Raw genomic sequence first — 16,196 nt, forward strand, 5'->3', positions numbered from 1 at the left:
CCCAACTGAAACAATACTACCCAAGTAAAATATAAAAGGAGCATTCGAGAAAATTACAAAAGCACACACTTGCGTTACTAAAATATAATACCTCCTATTAAAAGGTTCACAGCCCCTCAATATAGAAATATCACTTTCTCTCTGAACATCGAACACTATCCTCTGGTAATGAACATCTGTCCCTCATGCTTCCAATACAGTACAGCAGTGGTGTGCCGTCAGGGCCTTCAAGGCCTTCCCTAAGAAATATCTGAATCACAGACTGATGTTAATTATATTTTGGCCATGAATACGTATTAAATAATTCCAAATTGTCTGTTAGCTTCCTTTCATTGCTTTCCCCCCTGGTTGCACTGCTTCCAGATGTGTGTTTTCATATTGAAGCATTTAACCAATCACATTTCAGCCATTATTTGTTGCCAGGGTCAGAAATCTGCCTCAAGGCATTCACAATGAGTTCTTCAGGCTCTGCTGCATTAAACAAACGTCAATAAGACTGTTGCTTTAACCAATCAGATTTCGAGTTGGCAACACCACAATGCCTTCTCGCAGGCGTAGGGATACATCATTGCTTTCTCGCAGGCGTAGGGATACGTCATCGCTTTCACCAACTATGAATGGCTAGTGATAGAGTGGACTAGCCAGAGCTAACAAACTGTATCTGGAGTGAGCTGCACAAGCAAATCTATTGTTGTGTTGATTTAAAGCCATTTTCAAGACGGACTATGCCAGAAATACGACAGGACAGGCTTGACTTTCAGCATTAGCTTCGATGGCGATAGAAAAGAAGGAAGACGACAGGACAGGCTCGACTTTCAGCATTAGCTTCGATGGCGATAGAAAAGAAGGAAGACGACAGGACAGGCTCGACTTTCAGCATTAGCTTCGATGGCGATAGAAAAGAAGGAGGAAAGAAAGGATGGATATTATGTAGTTAAGGATTTTTGGTGAGTAAAATATGGCTATATTCCTGAATAATATTTCAATTGTATGAAATTCCCGGGGAAAGTCGTCCTCCGGGCCCGGTTCTGATATCTGAAAAGCTCCAGTGTTTGTATTTAAGTTCCAGTGTTTGTATTTAATCAATAAGCATAAAGCATTGTGGTGTTGCCAACTCGAAATCTGATTGGTTAAAGCAACAGTCTTATCGACGCTTGTTTAATGCAGCAGAGCCTGCAGAACTGATTGTGAAGGCCTTGAGGCAGATTTCTGACCCTGGCAACAAATAATGGCTGAAATGTGATTGTTAAATGCTTCAATATGAAAACACACATCTGGAAGCAGTGCAACCAGGGGGGAAAGCAATGAAAGGAAGCTAACAGACAATTTGGAATTATTTAATAAGTATTCAGGGACAAAATATAATTAACATCAGTCTGTGATTCAGATATTTCTTAAGCCAGCAGAGAAGGCCTTGAAGGCCCTGACGGCACACCACTGAGATATATATATATATATATATATATATATATATATATATATATATATATATATATATATATATATATGTATGTATGTATGTATATGTATATATATACACACTCCGGTATCCTCCCACATTCCTAAGACATGCAGGTAGGCTGATTGGACGCTCTAAATTGCCCCTAGTTATGGGTATGAGTTTGAATGGTTGTCCGTCTCCTGGTGCCCTGCGATCGGCTGGTGTCCGCCGCCTCTGGCCCGGAGTCAGCTGGGATAGGCTCCAGCACCCCCCACGACCCTAATGAGGATAAAGCGCTTCAGAAAATTAGATGAGATACATACATACACACATACACACCTACATAAGGTTCCCGACCTCTGCACTAGTCCATCAGGTGGTACTTTGAACATGAGTCGTTTATCTAGTTCGCCAGTAGGAGTCACTGATCTCCAGAGATTTTAACTGCAAATATGATGCATTCGGTAACTATTGGAAATGTTAGCTTCAAGACTTGGCCGTGTCCATTTTTTTACACGAGTTTACAAAATACAATATTTATTGTTAGATCACTCTCATAATGCGGTAGTAAGTAAGACATTTGATGGTAAAATCCATTGTTCAATTTACCATAGAAATATAACGTACAAGCAACAAGCAGCTGTAAATGCAACAACATATGCCCCCCCTTAGCTCTGCCCGCACTGTTTACAGCCGAGGCTGCTCACTCTCCTTTTTGCCGGTTCCATGTGGGTACAATTCTCCACCTCAGCTGAAATGAAGGTGAAATTTACACAAACATTAGATTTTTTTTCATCAACAAAACATGCATTTCCCCCAAAAACGTGTTTGCGTTGACTGATTGAAACTTGGATAGTTGAGAAGAAATTGACAAGTCCGCACTGGCCGTGAGTGGAATTTCGGAACTCTCAAATTAACAATGTCGACGTCTCTACCATGAGCATCAGCTCGGTTTGATATTCTTCGTGTGAATAGAAAACGTCACCATACCACACTGAGGAATAGTGTAATTTGGAGCAGCGGGGTACGTTGATGTCCACGTAAAGGTGAGTGGCAGTATACATTTCAGTCCGCCTTTCCTGCTCTGAACAGAGGTCCTACTTGTATCCAATGTACACAAGTGTATTTTTGTGACCAGTTTCATCCGCGTTGTTGTTTTCTTTTAAGGAGCTCACTAAAACATTTACCTGAGTAGTAATCTATATCCTAAACGTTTTTGAAGCCACCGAACGCAGATTAAAAAGAAATTGTACAGCTAAAGTCAAATCAGCCCCGAGGAGCAGAAACTTTACCCAGCATTGGCTTCTTGAGAGTTGGCTAACTTTAACGCGTTTTTATGTGGTTAACCCCAAGGCGACGAGCTTTTCTGTTCGATGACGCGGAAACCTAACCGTTTGCCTGAAAATGTGTAATATTTTGTAATGTACACATTGATTTTTCATTCATCTTCCCTACCGTTTATCTATAAGTGTCGCGGGGGTGTTGGAGACTACCCGAGTGGACGTGGACACCACCGAGTATTGGGAGATAGTCAATGGGAAATTACCACGACACTTTCAAATTTAATTACTAGAAACAGAAATTGTGTGTTTATAATGTTTGATGTCTAAACTGGGATTATTTTTTCCGCTTTTGGAGTAAAAGCTTTCCCATCAAAGCGTTGCGTAAGGTGCACATTTCGTATGTAGACACATTTGTAAGTAGAGGTACCACCATATTGAGAAGAAAATCCTCAAATTGACCTTGCGGTATCTTACCAGTTTTGTATAAAATCTGGATGAAATGTATGTATGTAGCGTATGTATTCGCATATAAGCCTCAACCTTAAAATTGCCTTAAAATTGTTGAATTTTACAATTTCTCGCATATAAGCCGCCCCCTGATTCTCAATTTTCACCTCCATATTTATGGTTTTAATAGGGAGTACAAATGTGTTACGTTGAAGGGAAAATTGTAAGTAAAATCATCACGTGGTATTTCTGAGATACTGTATGAATCAAAAGCACATTTTAGGGTCAATCTCATAAGAAAGTTAATATGCCTGTCCTTGTAAATGCAAAATATCAAATTATTCAATTTGAAAAAAGAAATAAGTCTATCTAGATGAGAACCTGATGCTTTCTTATTACAGAAATGACAATATTCTTACCCGAAGTTTAAGATGTTTTCACTTTCGAACAAGAAATAAAATGAAAAAAAATCAAAGTGGAATCTAGTTTTTTTTTCAAAATCAAGGCTACTCATGTCTGGCCAGGCAGAGCACGTTTAACTAGGTTTAGATGGCACCGCTCGATGTAAGATGCCGCGCCCCGACCTAGGTAAAATGGCCGTGCCCAGAGCGAGCAGTGACAGGAACTTGAGTTTTTTCACGTTTTATGCAAGATACGTACGTTTTTTTCTTGAATTTCATTCATAGATGTCAAAATTAATTTTGTATAGCATTTTATCTGTTCATCATTTCTCTGTTTTTAAATAAATGACTTGATGAGAACCTGATGCTTTCTAATGACAGAAATTACAATTTCCTTACCAAAAATTTAAGATGTTGTTGGCAGCCATATTGCTTCTAATGTCAAAATATCTCAATTCTTTTGATGGTTCATATTACTCCAATAGATGTCACTTTCGAACAAGAAATTAAATAAAATAAAAATCAAAGTGGAATTTTGTTTTATTGCAAAATCAAGGCTACTCACCTCTGGCCTGTCAGAGCACGTTTAACTAGGTTTAGATGACAGCGCCATAAGTAGGATGGCCGCGTCGGGCCGACCTATAGTAAGATGGCTGTGCCCCGAGCGAGCAGTGATGGAACGTGAGTTTTTTTTCCCGTTTAAAGCAAGATACATACGTCAACATTTTGTTTAGCGTTTTATCTGTTTGTTTTTTCTATTTTGAGATTAATGACCGCATGGGCCGCATTGTCTTACGTCATGATGTCACTGCGCCATTGCGTCATGACGTCATCGTGTCATGGCATTGTCAACTTGCAGTTTTGTGCATGTCGTGTTTTTATGCGCATATTAGCCGTACCCTCGATTCAGTCATTGTTTTTCCTGACAAAAGCGGCTTATATGCGAGTAAATATGGTACTTCCCTTATGAAAAAAACGAAAACGAACATGTATGCAATCGATTCCGAATTGATTGGCACGCTCAAGTCGAACAAGAAGAATCATACGTCAGAACTTGTAACTCGAATGATTTACAATGTAGTCGTGTTCCCGAATTATTCCGGTTTACAGTGCAGTTGAATCAAGATGGCCGAAGCCATAGCGATGGTGTGAATTTCGAGGCATTTAAATTGGATATTTGGTACCGTATTTTCACACCTATAGGGCACACTTAAAAGTCTAAAGTTTTCTCTAAAATGGTCGAGGCGCCCAATCGGTCGATGCGCCCAATCGGTCGGTGCACCTTGTTTATGCACTAAATTCAAATTTTTGTATGACCCTGACCACTTGAGTGGTCCCTCTCTCTCTCCCTATCCCTCTCCCCCTATCCCTCTCCCCCTAACAATATTTACGAGCACGGAACGATTAATTCAGACGAGTTTCTCCTAAGACCAGGAAACGCACAACGCACATGCGCGGGCAAAAAGAGGGCTTTCTGGGTAATAAAGTATACTCGTGCACACAACACCCATAGGCAATGGCAACCTTTCTCAGAATAAAACTTCATTACCCACAATCAATACGTGGGTAAGCTCAACTATTGTATTTCCTGTTATTCTTTCTAAGGAAAGAAGCTCCCGCGATCGTTCTTTAAAGACTATTTCTCGTTGGCAAGTGGTCGTGTGTTATCCTATTGTGAGGACATTTGTGTGCATCATTTTGGGAATATTTTGAAGGCAATATAACAGCAAACAGTCCATCGATAGCGAACGTGAGGGTGGAGGCGTGGCAAACCGCTAACCCGGAAAACGAAGGTAACAAAAGATTACAACAAAATTAGAATTCAGTTTTGTATAAAGTTACATTAGACGTATGTTTGAGTGTCTGTATATATTAATCCAAGTTAATTTGAATTTGTTTGTTCCGTTTACGAGTGCGTTGTCGTGGGAAAAAAAAGAACCCCCCCCCCCCCACACACCCCCAAACGTCTCTGTCTCCCGTCGGCGAAATCTGCCCAATTTTAGTTAGATTAAACACATTTTATTACTATTAAACCACTAGTTATGTGTTACTTTGTTAATAGATGGCGAATTAGAAGAAATAAAACATTTTTTCCAATCAATATCCTGTTTTTGGTGTTTTTTCAGAGGTCTGGAACGAATTAATTTGTTTTCCATTCATTTCAATGGAAAACGTCCGCTCGAGTTACGAGAATCTCGTCATACGAGCTCAGTTCCGGAACGGATTAAGCTCGTATCTCGAGGTACCACTGTATTGTTATTGTACATTCCTAAATCTATTTAAGGAATATTTTCCACAGCCAATCATCATCTGTTTATGTGGGTCATCATCCCAAAGTAGATCAAAATTGATGTTATTTAGAAAAGTTGCAACCTGTCAACTGTGAGCTGCCCAGCGGGGGTTTTGGTCTCATCAGCTCCTATTGCCAGATTAAATACTCAGTTTAATTATCTCACCACGCATTAATTCATTAACTTTATCAGTATGGTCTGGGATATGGGGCTCTGTGAGCCAACAGATGCAACGAGATTAAGTACAATATGTTGTAGGTGCAAACCGGATTTTAGACTGAGTCCACTACAAAATCATTGGAATGGTGAAGACAGTTCATTTTTGTCGTAGACAGATAATATTTGGGTTGGAATCAATGAATGATATAGAGATTAAAGGTAAACATTTAAACTTTCATTTCTCATGAATTTTCTGTAACATTTCACTTGCCCTTCCGTGCTGGTTGACGGACGTTTTCGGGAAAAAAAACTATCCAGAGACGATTGCCTTTGACGACTTTTAATAATGTTTCTATAGTGCAACAGACAAACGTCAACAGAGTGGTCGGACGCACGACTTGTGAACACTTTATCTGGATGGTCTTTTTTTTCTACGAAGACAGAACGTTCGTGAAATATCTCCTGCATTTTTTAAAACTTTTTTGCTGTTTCAACGCTCGCTGCTTCCTCCTCGTCTGCCTTCTCATTGTATTCCCCCGTATTGTCGAGTGTTCCATTAACTCTAGAGAGTTTGTTTTTATGCCCCCACGACCAACTGGTCATCCACGCTGACCACTTCTTTTCATTCGCACTGGTAATTTTCTTGGGAGGCATAATGATAATAACAGAAGCAGCTGCTTTATCCACACTTGGAAAAACTCAACAAAGAAACACCCTTCGGCGGTGCTTGTTGACAAACGTTTTGAGAAAAATCAATCTAAAGACAACTGCCTTTGACAACTTTTAATAATGTTTCTAAAATGTACAAGACAAACGTCCTCAAAGTGGGCGATCGCACGACTCATGAACACTTTTTCAGGATGTTTTTTCCACGAAGTCGGAAAGTTTGTTTCTTGTTGAATTCCTTGTGTATTGCTGAGCGTTGATTTTACTCATGTTCATTTTGGTCCACATCGACCTACTGGTCAACGTCGTCATTACTGAACACACGCCTCATCTCCTGCCCCCGCGACACAATTTCGCCTACCGCAGGCTGCGGTTCAGGTCAAGGCACTTGGCCACAGCTTCCTCCAAGAAAAACTTCAAGACGACGAACAAAGAACAGCGATGAAAAAAACGTAAGAGAATCTTGAAACTTGAAGAGTTGTCGTCAACTACGAGTCCGTATAAACCTTAGACTCTAAGGCACTTGGCCAGAGCGTCTTCTAAGCATAAATTTAAGCATGCAACAGGTCAAAGTAAAATGGAGGGTTGTTTTGAGACAGCCAATGAGAGCCCAGCAGAGTGTAGCGAAGTTCTAAAGTGAGAATCAATGCAGCCGCAAGAATATTTTCAAAATAAAATAACGGATAAGAAATTAATTTACTTTTTGGGGAATTTGGATATACAGTAATCCCTCGAATATCGCGGGTAATGTAGTCCAGAAAAATCGTGAAGTAGGGTCACCCTTATTATAACTACCATATTATGCTGTTTAATATACCCCCCCCCCCATTTAATATAGCCGGGTATATTAAACGGCAGGGGTATATTAAATGGCGCACAAACGGGAAGGTACCATCCACTACGCACGTGACGGGGTGCATCAACGTTTTGCAGATTATACCTGTATTAGGTTTAAGTAGGTCATGTAACAGGATTAACCTTAATCTGTTTCATTAGTAAACAAAATAAAGGCTGCACTTTAAGTGCAATATATTTTGGTAGCTTAGCAAAGTTTACTAATTTAACAGTACAATCTACCATATTTTGCTGTTTAATCTACCCCCCCATTTAATATACCCAGGTAAATACCGTATAAGTGATTTTTTGCAGTCACTCATTCAATATGGAAAGCACAAGCAGCACGGAAGCTTTCAGAGATGACATTGCGTCTACTTCCAGCACAGTGAGTAGGAAAAAGCGGACGGAACTGACTGTCAAACGAAAGCTCGCTATTCTACACGAGCTGCGAACCACTTTCAGCCACAACAAGCGAAAGTGTGCTAGTAACTACTTACTGCTGAATAAAGTCTGACTTGGAATGTTAATGAACTTAAATATCTATAATTATGCCTCCATGAACACCATACAAATCTTTCCAAAAAAGCTGAGTTGCCGTTTAATATACCCGGGTATATTAAACGGCAGGGGTATATTAAATGGCGCACAAACGGGAGGCTCAAAAAAGCAAAAATCATTTAATATACCCGGATATATTAAACAGCATATTACGGTACCTTTTTTTTTCTCTTCAGTGCTGTCCTTGTAGCAAGGGTGGATTTTCACATTTTTATGAACTTTAAGAAAATATACATATACAGTGGTTCCTAAACATACGAGTGCCCCGACATACGAGCAATTTGAGATACGAGTAAAATTTCGGGCAAATATTTATCTTGAGATACGAGACAAATTTTGATATACGAGCATACAGCGGACACGAGAGGCTGCTCATAAGAACATCATGGGCACTGTCTTTCTAGTCGCAACTCCCTCGTGTAATGTCTCTGGTCGCAACTCCCTCGTGTAATGTCTCTACGAGCACTGGGCAGAGCGTTGCATTTTTTCAGTGCTTTTTTCCCCATTAGTCAGTGCGAATGGCGTATATAATACTTCTCGTTGGTAAGTGGTCGTGCGTTATCCTATCGTGAGGACATTTGTGTGCATCATTTTCGGAATATTTTGAAAGGGAATACAAAAGCAAACAACCCTCGATAGGTTGCATCTGAAAGTCTAGGTGGAGGCGGGGCAAATAGAGCCAACCCGGGAGAAGAAAGGTATAAACATTTAAAACAAAATTAGAATTAAGTTTAGTGTAAGGTTAGATTAAATTTATTTTTGAGTGTCTGCATCGTAATCCAATTTAATTTACATTTGTTTCTGTTATTTACAAGTGCGTTGCCGTACAAAAAGTCTTCCCCCCTGTCACTCTCTGCCTTCAGCGAAATTCGTCTAATTTTATTACTATTAAACACATTTTAGTACTATTAAACCACTAGTTATTTGTTAATTTGTAAATACAGTGGTACCTCGACATACGATCTTAATCCCTTCCGGGACTGAGATCGTATGTCAAGCTTTTCGTAACTCGAGCGAAGGTTTCCTATTGAAATGAACTAAAAACAAATTAATTCGTTCCAACCCTCTGAAAAAACACCAAAAACAGGATCTTGGATTGGAATAAATGTTTTATTTCTTCTAATTCGCCATCTATTAACAAAGTAACACATAACTAGTGGTTTAATAGTAATAACATGTGTTTAATCTAACTAAAATTGGGCGGATTTCGCCGAGGGGAGAGAGACGCACAAAAGGGGTGGGGGGGCTTCGTTTTTTTTTCCACGACAACGCACTCGTAAACGGAACAAACACTCCACCCTCACGTTCGCTATCGATGGGCTGTTTGCTCTTGTACTATTCCCTTCAAAATATTCCGAAAATGATGCACACAAATGTCCTCACAATCGGATAACGCACGACCACTTGCCAACGAGAAGCAGTCTTTTATCAGCGATCGCTCCACTGCTCATGGGAGCATCGGGGGCGCTGGCTCGCGGCTCCCTTTTAGCTTGTAGCATCTGTGGTCGCAACCGCTTTGAACGGCGCCTATGATAGAGTTGCTACCGGGGATGCTATTGCGGGGAGTTGCGAGCCAGTGCCCCTGATGTTCTAATGAAGTTTTATTCTGAGAAAGAGTGCCATTGCCTATCGGCGTTGTGTGCACGAGTATACTTCATTACCCAGAAAGCCCTCTTTTTCCCGCGCATGCGCGTTGTGCGTTTCCTGGTCTGAATAACTCATTCGGTGCTCGTAGATATTGTTATACACGAAAGAGATTCAAAAAAGACAATGCCATGGCCACCTGGCTTGGTCGCATCACGAAATTTTGATCGCATCACGGGCGAATTATTCGATCGAAATTTCCGTCGTAAAACGAGAATATTGTATGACGAGCGGTCGTATGACGAGGTATGACTGTACATGAATAAATAATGTTCTTATCATTTTCTTTCATTTTTGACTGTTTCTCACACCTTTCATACAAAAGTGGGACAAGTTGATCATATTTAAAGGGTTTAGTTGATAGTTTTTTTAGGACCGTGGAACGAATGACAGAATTTACATATAAAGTACTGCGCTACTTACAAAAAAGTTATGAAAAACGTTCTTGAACAAAGTAATTTCATAAATAGAGGTACTATTGAAGTTCGAACAGAGTGCACACTTGGACAGCAGTGAGACAGGAACAAAGACCCACTTTATTGAACATCTCAGTATCTTTTAAAGCAGTACAGTGAAGGACATCCGCCGTTCTTCGCAATCGCGTCTGACGTCTGAGCAGAGTATAGTGAGACCGTGAAGGACATCTGCCGTCCTTCGTCATCGTTTCGGCAATGTCTGATATCTTTAAGGCGAGCCTGACCCTGGCTCATGAACGCATGTTGCTCTCTGCCACAGTAGGTGTTATCTAGACTAACAGGCGCCTCAATATTCCACAATAGTACGACTGTACTTATGAAAAACTGAATTTACAAATCTACTAATAATAGATAAAATAATGTAGAGATACTGTATTTACTCCATGACAATAGGTGAGTTTTTTTGGGGGCGCAAAAAAATCAAAGATTTTGCGTAGAATGTGAGAATAGCCTGGAATGTGTGAGAGTTGTCAATTACGTTCCACTCATCCTGTTAGCTCCTCTGTGCTAATGCTGTTAGACATCTACTTTTCTCGGAGACCAGGTGTAGTATAAACTAAAATACAATTAAGACCGTGATTACCCTAATTCCACTTCAAATTGTATTTCTGTATTTACCATACTTAAAGTCGATTTATAACAAACTGAGAGGTACAGAGTATTCCAGAAAAGCACAAGTATTCTACTCTATAATTCTGTCAATGCTTTGCCATATAATATGAATGATGATTGACTATGTGTACATGGAACATATTTTAGTTATTTTTAGCACATTTTCCTCATTTACTTTTTCATCTGTTTTTTTTGCTTGTTTATTTGACGTACACAATTTTACTGATGTGGTGTTTAATCCCAATAGCAGACACCACAAGTTGTGTTTTAGGAAACACCATTCCACAACTGTAGCGTGACACAGAACCTACTGGGATGGCTCCATGCTTGCTTGATTGCCAGCTCAATGGTGGCACAACAGTACCCTCCCCCACTAGTTTGTTTTATATAGACCAGTGAAGTGAAATAATGGCAAAACATTACTGCCTTTAACTGGGAATAAAAAGGCCCCATTGTCCGTCTTAAACTACCATTACAATATCTTCATTCCCAAGAATGATTTTTATTTCTGAAATTGTGATCCAGTGTTTAATCCACTTAATTTTAGACAATAGTCATCACTTACTATCAAATAGATATCTATTTATATAAAAAAATTGTTTTCAGTTGTAATTTGGTTTTTGGCCTGTCATGTATGTATCCGTGTATAAGTGGCGGACTGCTGTCTTTGTCTGCCTTGCCTTGCCCCACATAAGGTAAAATGGTCCTTTTGTTTCTGTTATTGATGAGCAGGCTGAATGGAGCAGCAAACTAAAAAGGAGAATTTGGTGCTTGGGGGTTTATGTGGTGTGTTGGTTTAGAGGGGAAGGCATTCCTTGGGGAAAAGTGTTTAAATACAAAAATAAGTTACTGACAGATTGGTCTCACGTTTTTCACTATTTAAATACAGTGGTACCTCTACATACGGAATTTGGTTTCAGAAGTGGTTTCGTTACTTGAATTTTGCAGAAGTTGAGATGCGATTTTTCATATAAAAGCTCTAAGCTTCCCCAATGTGAGCAACTAAATCCTTTAAAAAATATCAAAATATACAAATTCTGTATGAAACGTGAAAAACAAAGAAAATAAAGTATTTATCAATCCACTAAAATGAATAACAAACACATCCCAAAACATTTTCTATTGTTGTGGAGTGTGAGAGGACGCGGAAAACTTTTGTCAACTGTCAAAACACACACAACTTAACTTAAAATTATGACTTAAAAAGAACTTAACTTTTTTGGGGCCCAACATTAAAAAATAAAGTTTCTTTAAGCATGTTTAAAAAACTCATTAAACATTGTGTTAAAATTCCGCGACAATGAACGATGGTTGAAGGCACACAAAAAACATCATGGACCATGCAGCTTTCTCTGAAGCAATGGGAGGCCAGTGCCGTGTTGGGAATTCCAATGGAAGTGTAACTCAATCTCAAAATAAAATACAGGATGCTACAAGTGTATTTACATTTTTGGGGATGTTTCTATTTTTGATGCTTTGGGTTTAGTAACTTGAATTTCTTTCGTCTCCTGAGACAACATTTTGCCATTGAGGCGTTTTGTTACCTGAATATTTCGGATGTTGCGATGTCGCAAGTATAGGTACATCTGTACTTTTTTTTCTCTTTATATTTCGTAAAAATGTTTAACATGCTTCAGATAACGTTGCTTTTCAGCACGTCATGTGGATGAACTGTTATTATTACACCAAAACCTATTACATTACCATAGTATATTAAAAAGTACGCTACATTAAAATGTGTATTAATTAAGAGGAAACTTCACAAGGCAGCCCAAGGGCCGAGTGGTTAGCGCATTGGCCTCACAATTTTGGAGTCGAGGTTTCAATCCTAGTTTGGTCCTTACTGTGTGGAGTTTGCATCTTCTCCCTGGGCTTGTGTGGCTTTTCTTCGGGTACTCCGGTTTCCTTCCACACCTCAAAAACATGCAGGTAAGGCTCGTTGAACATTCTAAATTGCCCCTAGGTATGAGTGTGAGCGTGAATGGTTGTCTGTGTCCTTGTCCTCTGCAATTGGCTGGCCACCAATTCAGGGGCTGGGATAGGCTCCAGGAAATGTGAAATGCTGCTCTAACTTAAGAAAAATCCAAGATACGAAACAATTTATGGAACAAATTAATTTCGTAAGCAGAGGATCCAATGTAGACCAATGGTTCTTAACCTTGTTGGACCTAACAAACCACACCAGTTTCATATGCATGTTCACCGAACCCTACTTTAGTCTATAATCCTTATAAATCGTTATTTATGGGTGTGTGAGTGTGTGTGTGTATGTTGATATTTGAATATTTTTATGGTGGCCAGAAACGGCTGTCGGATCATAATAGACGAGTGATTGAATTTCTTCACCTTCTCTAAGTGTGTAAACTCAGCCTTTGTTTGTTACAGCTGAAAACAGAGTTGATGTATGAATCATTGTTTTTACATGTGCCCTAAACGCGCCACGTGGCTGATTGGTCCGCCAGCGAGTTTCTAGGTGCTCCCCGGAACACTTCTTTTTCTGTCGTGACGGGAGTTATAAAACATCCACCCATCCATAAATCATGCTTTATCTATTCTCTAATCCTTATAAAGCGTGATGTGCGGATGGTTGTGTGTGTGCACCTGGAAACTCGCTGTCGGAAATTCTCCCCAAAATGACGTATGTAAATGACGTGGAAGGGCGTCTTGGGTCCTCGCTTCCAGGACCATCGTGTCTCGCTGAGTCTTTCCGTCATGACAGAGGGAAAAAAAGTGTTTCGGGGAGAAGCAATAATGAAGCGTGATTTATGGGTGGATGTTTTATGTTAACATTCTCACGCTACTTTTGTCCAAACCCTGCCTCATAGAGTTGACATTATGGTGGCCAGAAACGGCTGTCGGATCCAAACCATGCATCGTAGAGAGTTTAATTTTTTAAATCGTGGCCAGAGGGCTGTCGAATCCTAATAGACGAGTGATTGAATTACTTTACCTTCTCTAAGTGTGTAAACTCAAGCTTTGAGCATTTGCAAGTATTATCGATGAGTATGCCTGACCTGAAATATGTTAACCTGCTGCTCTCTTGAGCTATTGAAGATATTAGGTGCTAATAACAGTAATAAATTAATAATTAATAAATGGAATGTATTATTGAAAAACTAAAACGTTTTCCTTAAACATATCGTAATGACCTATCTTTTCTGTAAATTTGGTGTCAATCTGTCAAATGGCTTGGGAGCTATTGAAGATATTAGGTGCTAATAGTCATAAATTAATAATTAATAAATGGAATGTGTTATTGAAAAACTAAAAGGTTTTCGTTAAACAGAAGGTAATTACCTATCTTTTATGTAAATTTGGTGCCAATATGTCAATTTGCTTGGGAGCTATTGAAGATAAATAAGTTCGTTAAACAGAAGGTAATTACCTGTCTTTTCTGTAAATTTCGTGTCAATCTGTCAAATGGCTTGGGAGCTATTGAACAAAATAGGTGCTAATAACTAATAAATTAATCTATAATTCTTATAAAATGTGATTTATGGGTGTGGGAGTGTGTGTGTGTATGTTAAGATTCCTTCGCAACGTTTGTCCAAACCGTGCAACGTAGATAGTTGAAATTTTTATGGTGGCCAGAAACGGCTGTCGGATCCTAATAGACGAGTGATTGAATTTCTTCACCTTCTCCAAGTGTGTAAACTCAATCTTTTATTTGTTAAACAACCATTTTTCAAAAGAGATTTTTTTAATAGCGCAACAATTGTCTTTTGCTTCTAAACCGCCGGGTGCTTGTGTAAAATAAAATATATATATATTTTTTTCAAATTCAAGATATATTAATTCCTCGCAGCATTGATTGGCCAAGCAATGTCACGTGATACTCTGCAGCCAGGGATGGTCAAGCTGGGCATGTTATCTTGTATGGACATGATGAGTCATCGTGTCTTGACCTCCGTGGCAGAGGCGCCACCGAACCCCAAAGGTTCAATCGAACCCAAGTTAAGAACCACTGACGTGGATCGATTAGATTAGTAGGATTTAGTACTGTCATCCTAAACCACTTCGCAGCTTCAACATTCGCGGCTTCAGGACATCGCGTTTTTTATATTATGTATAAAAAAAGTTAACAAATATGTCATAATTCACGCTGAAACTCCCAAGCGGAAGACAGTGGATAAAGAAATGGCAGAAGTCAGGGCTCTGCTTCTTCTTCAGCGCTGAATTGGGTGGCACTCAACACTGAAGAAGCGATATTTCACCGTAGAAGAAGAATGACGCGCTGAATAATATAAAATTACGATAAGAATGACATCTTGCCTTCTCCCGTTTTGTTGCAAGTGAATTTCACATTGCGTACTTCACCTGTGGAGAAAAAGTAGACCGATCTATTTCAGCTTGATTTTGAATTTTGAGTCGCCACTGAAAATGCCTCCTAACTGTCCAGCCCCATCTAGGTAATCCAATGAGCCCAAGAAAATACGAGACATGATCACAAAATGTGACGTTCCTAGTTATGCTAAAGCATAGCACTCCATTGCGGCATAAATGAATCTACCGTGCGTTATAGCAAGAAAGAAGAAGCGAACATTCGGAAAATGGCAACAATATCCTTTTCCAAGGGCACCAAGCGAGTGGTAATCACTAGGAATAAAAATATGAACCAACATTATGAGGGATTTATGCCGTAGATAAGGGCATGAAGCTGCCATGAAGAGAGGATGTCAACACTGCTCGAGAGCCACTCAGAACTCCCCCTTCAAAAAACTTTCGATTATTGCGGCCGTGTATCGTCTACATTATCGTGTAGAAATTAGCCTACGGCTACAAAACAGCGTGGTGTGTTTACATGCATGAGTCTCGCGTACCGTTTTGTAGCATGCACTGTCTGGGACAAAATAACTAATAAATCTTCTGGTCCAGCTTCTGATCATTAACTCCTCTGTGTGAAAAAATCTTCCAGCATTTAAAAACATTCAAATTTTCAATTCTGCAAGTCCAAACAGCTAACAGGACTAGTTAAAAGAAAAAAAGGTCGCAGGGTACCTTGGCTCTTTGAAACCTTGGCACACTGCCAAACCGGTTACCACCACATACTGGTAAGATGTTTCATTACCTATTGCCAACCCTAATGATGATTTTTAAATACATAGCTTGTTGCTAAGTGATAACACTGGAAGGGGAAAAATAAAGAACAGCTTAACCAAAAACACCCATTTGTCCAAGAACAATGCTTAAATTGAGTCTATATTGGACCGCTGGCCTGGGAAAAGGAGGTTGCCACGGAGCACACAATGTGAACGTTAAGACATGTAAAAAGTGCAGGACCTTGGCTGAGATCTCTGAGTAGTGCACAAGAGCACAGTGTTCAAGTATATCTACTACTACCAAGGTTTAGGCATGCAAGACATGGTGCTCTTTTGAAATGA

The 16,196-nt window shown here is 39.6% G+C and overlaps 1 protein-coding gene across 7 annotated transcripts in view; it reads left to right on the forward strand.

Annotated features, from left to right (window-relative positions):
* The first annotated feature begins 836 nt into the window (after positions 1–836).
* plxnb1b (plexin b1b) overlaps positions 837–16,196 on the forward strand; it is a 219,861-nt gene continuing 204,501 nt past the window's right edge. The window contains exon 1 of one of the 7 annotated variants that reach the window (XM_077602784.1): positions 837–947. The gene's annotated coding sequence lies outside the window, so the exon portion shown is untranslated. Of the gene's footprint in view, positions 948–1,978; positions 2,488–16,196 lie in introns of those variants that run through there. The other 6 variants (XM_077602785.1, XM_077602786.1, XM_077602782.1 and 3 more) reach the window with 6 other exon arrangements.

This window comes from Stigmatopora argus, chromosome 6, assembly GCF_051989625.1.
Source record: "Stigmatopora argus isolate UIUO_Sarg chromosome 6, RoL_Sarg_1.0, whole genome shotgun sequence".
In the NCBI taxonomy this organism is placed as follows: domain Eukaryota; kingdom Metazoa; phylum Chordata; class Actinopteri; order Syngnathiformes; family Syngnathidae; genus Stigmatopora; species Stigmatopora argus.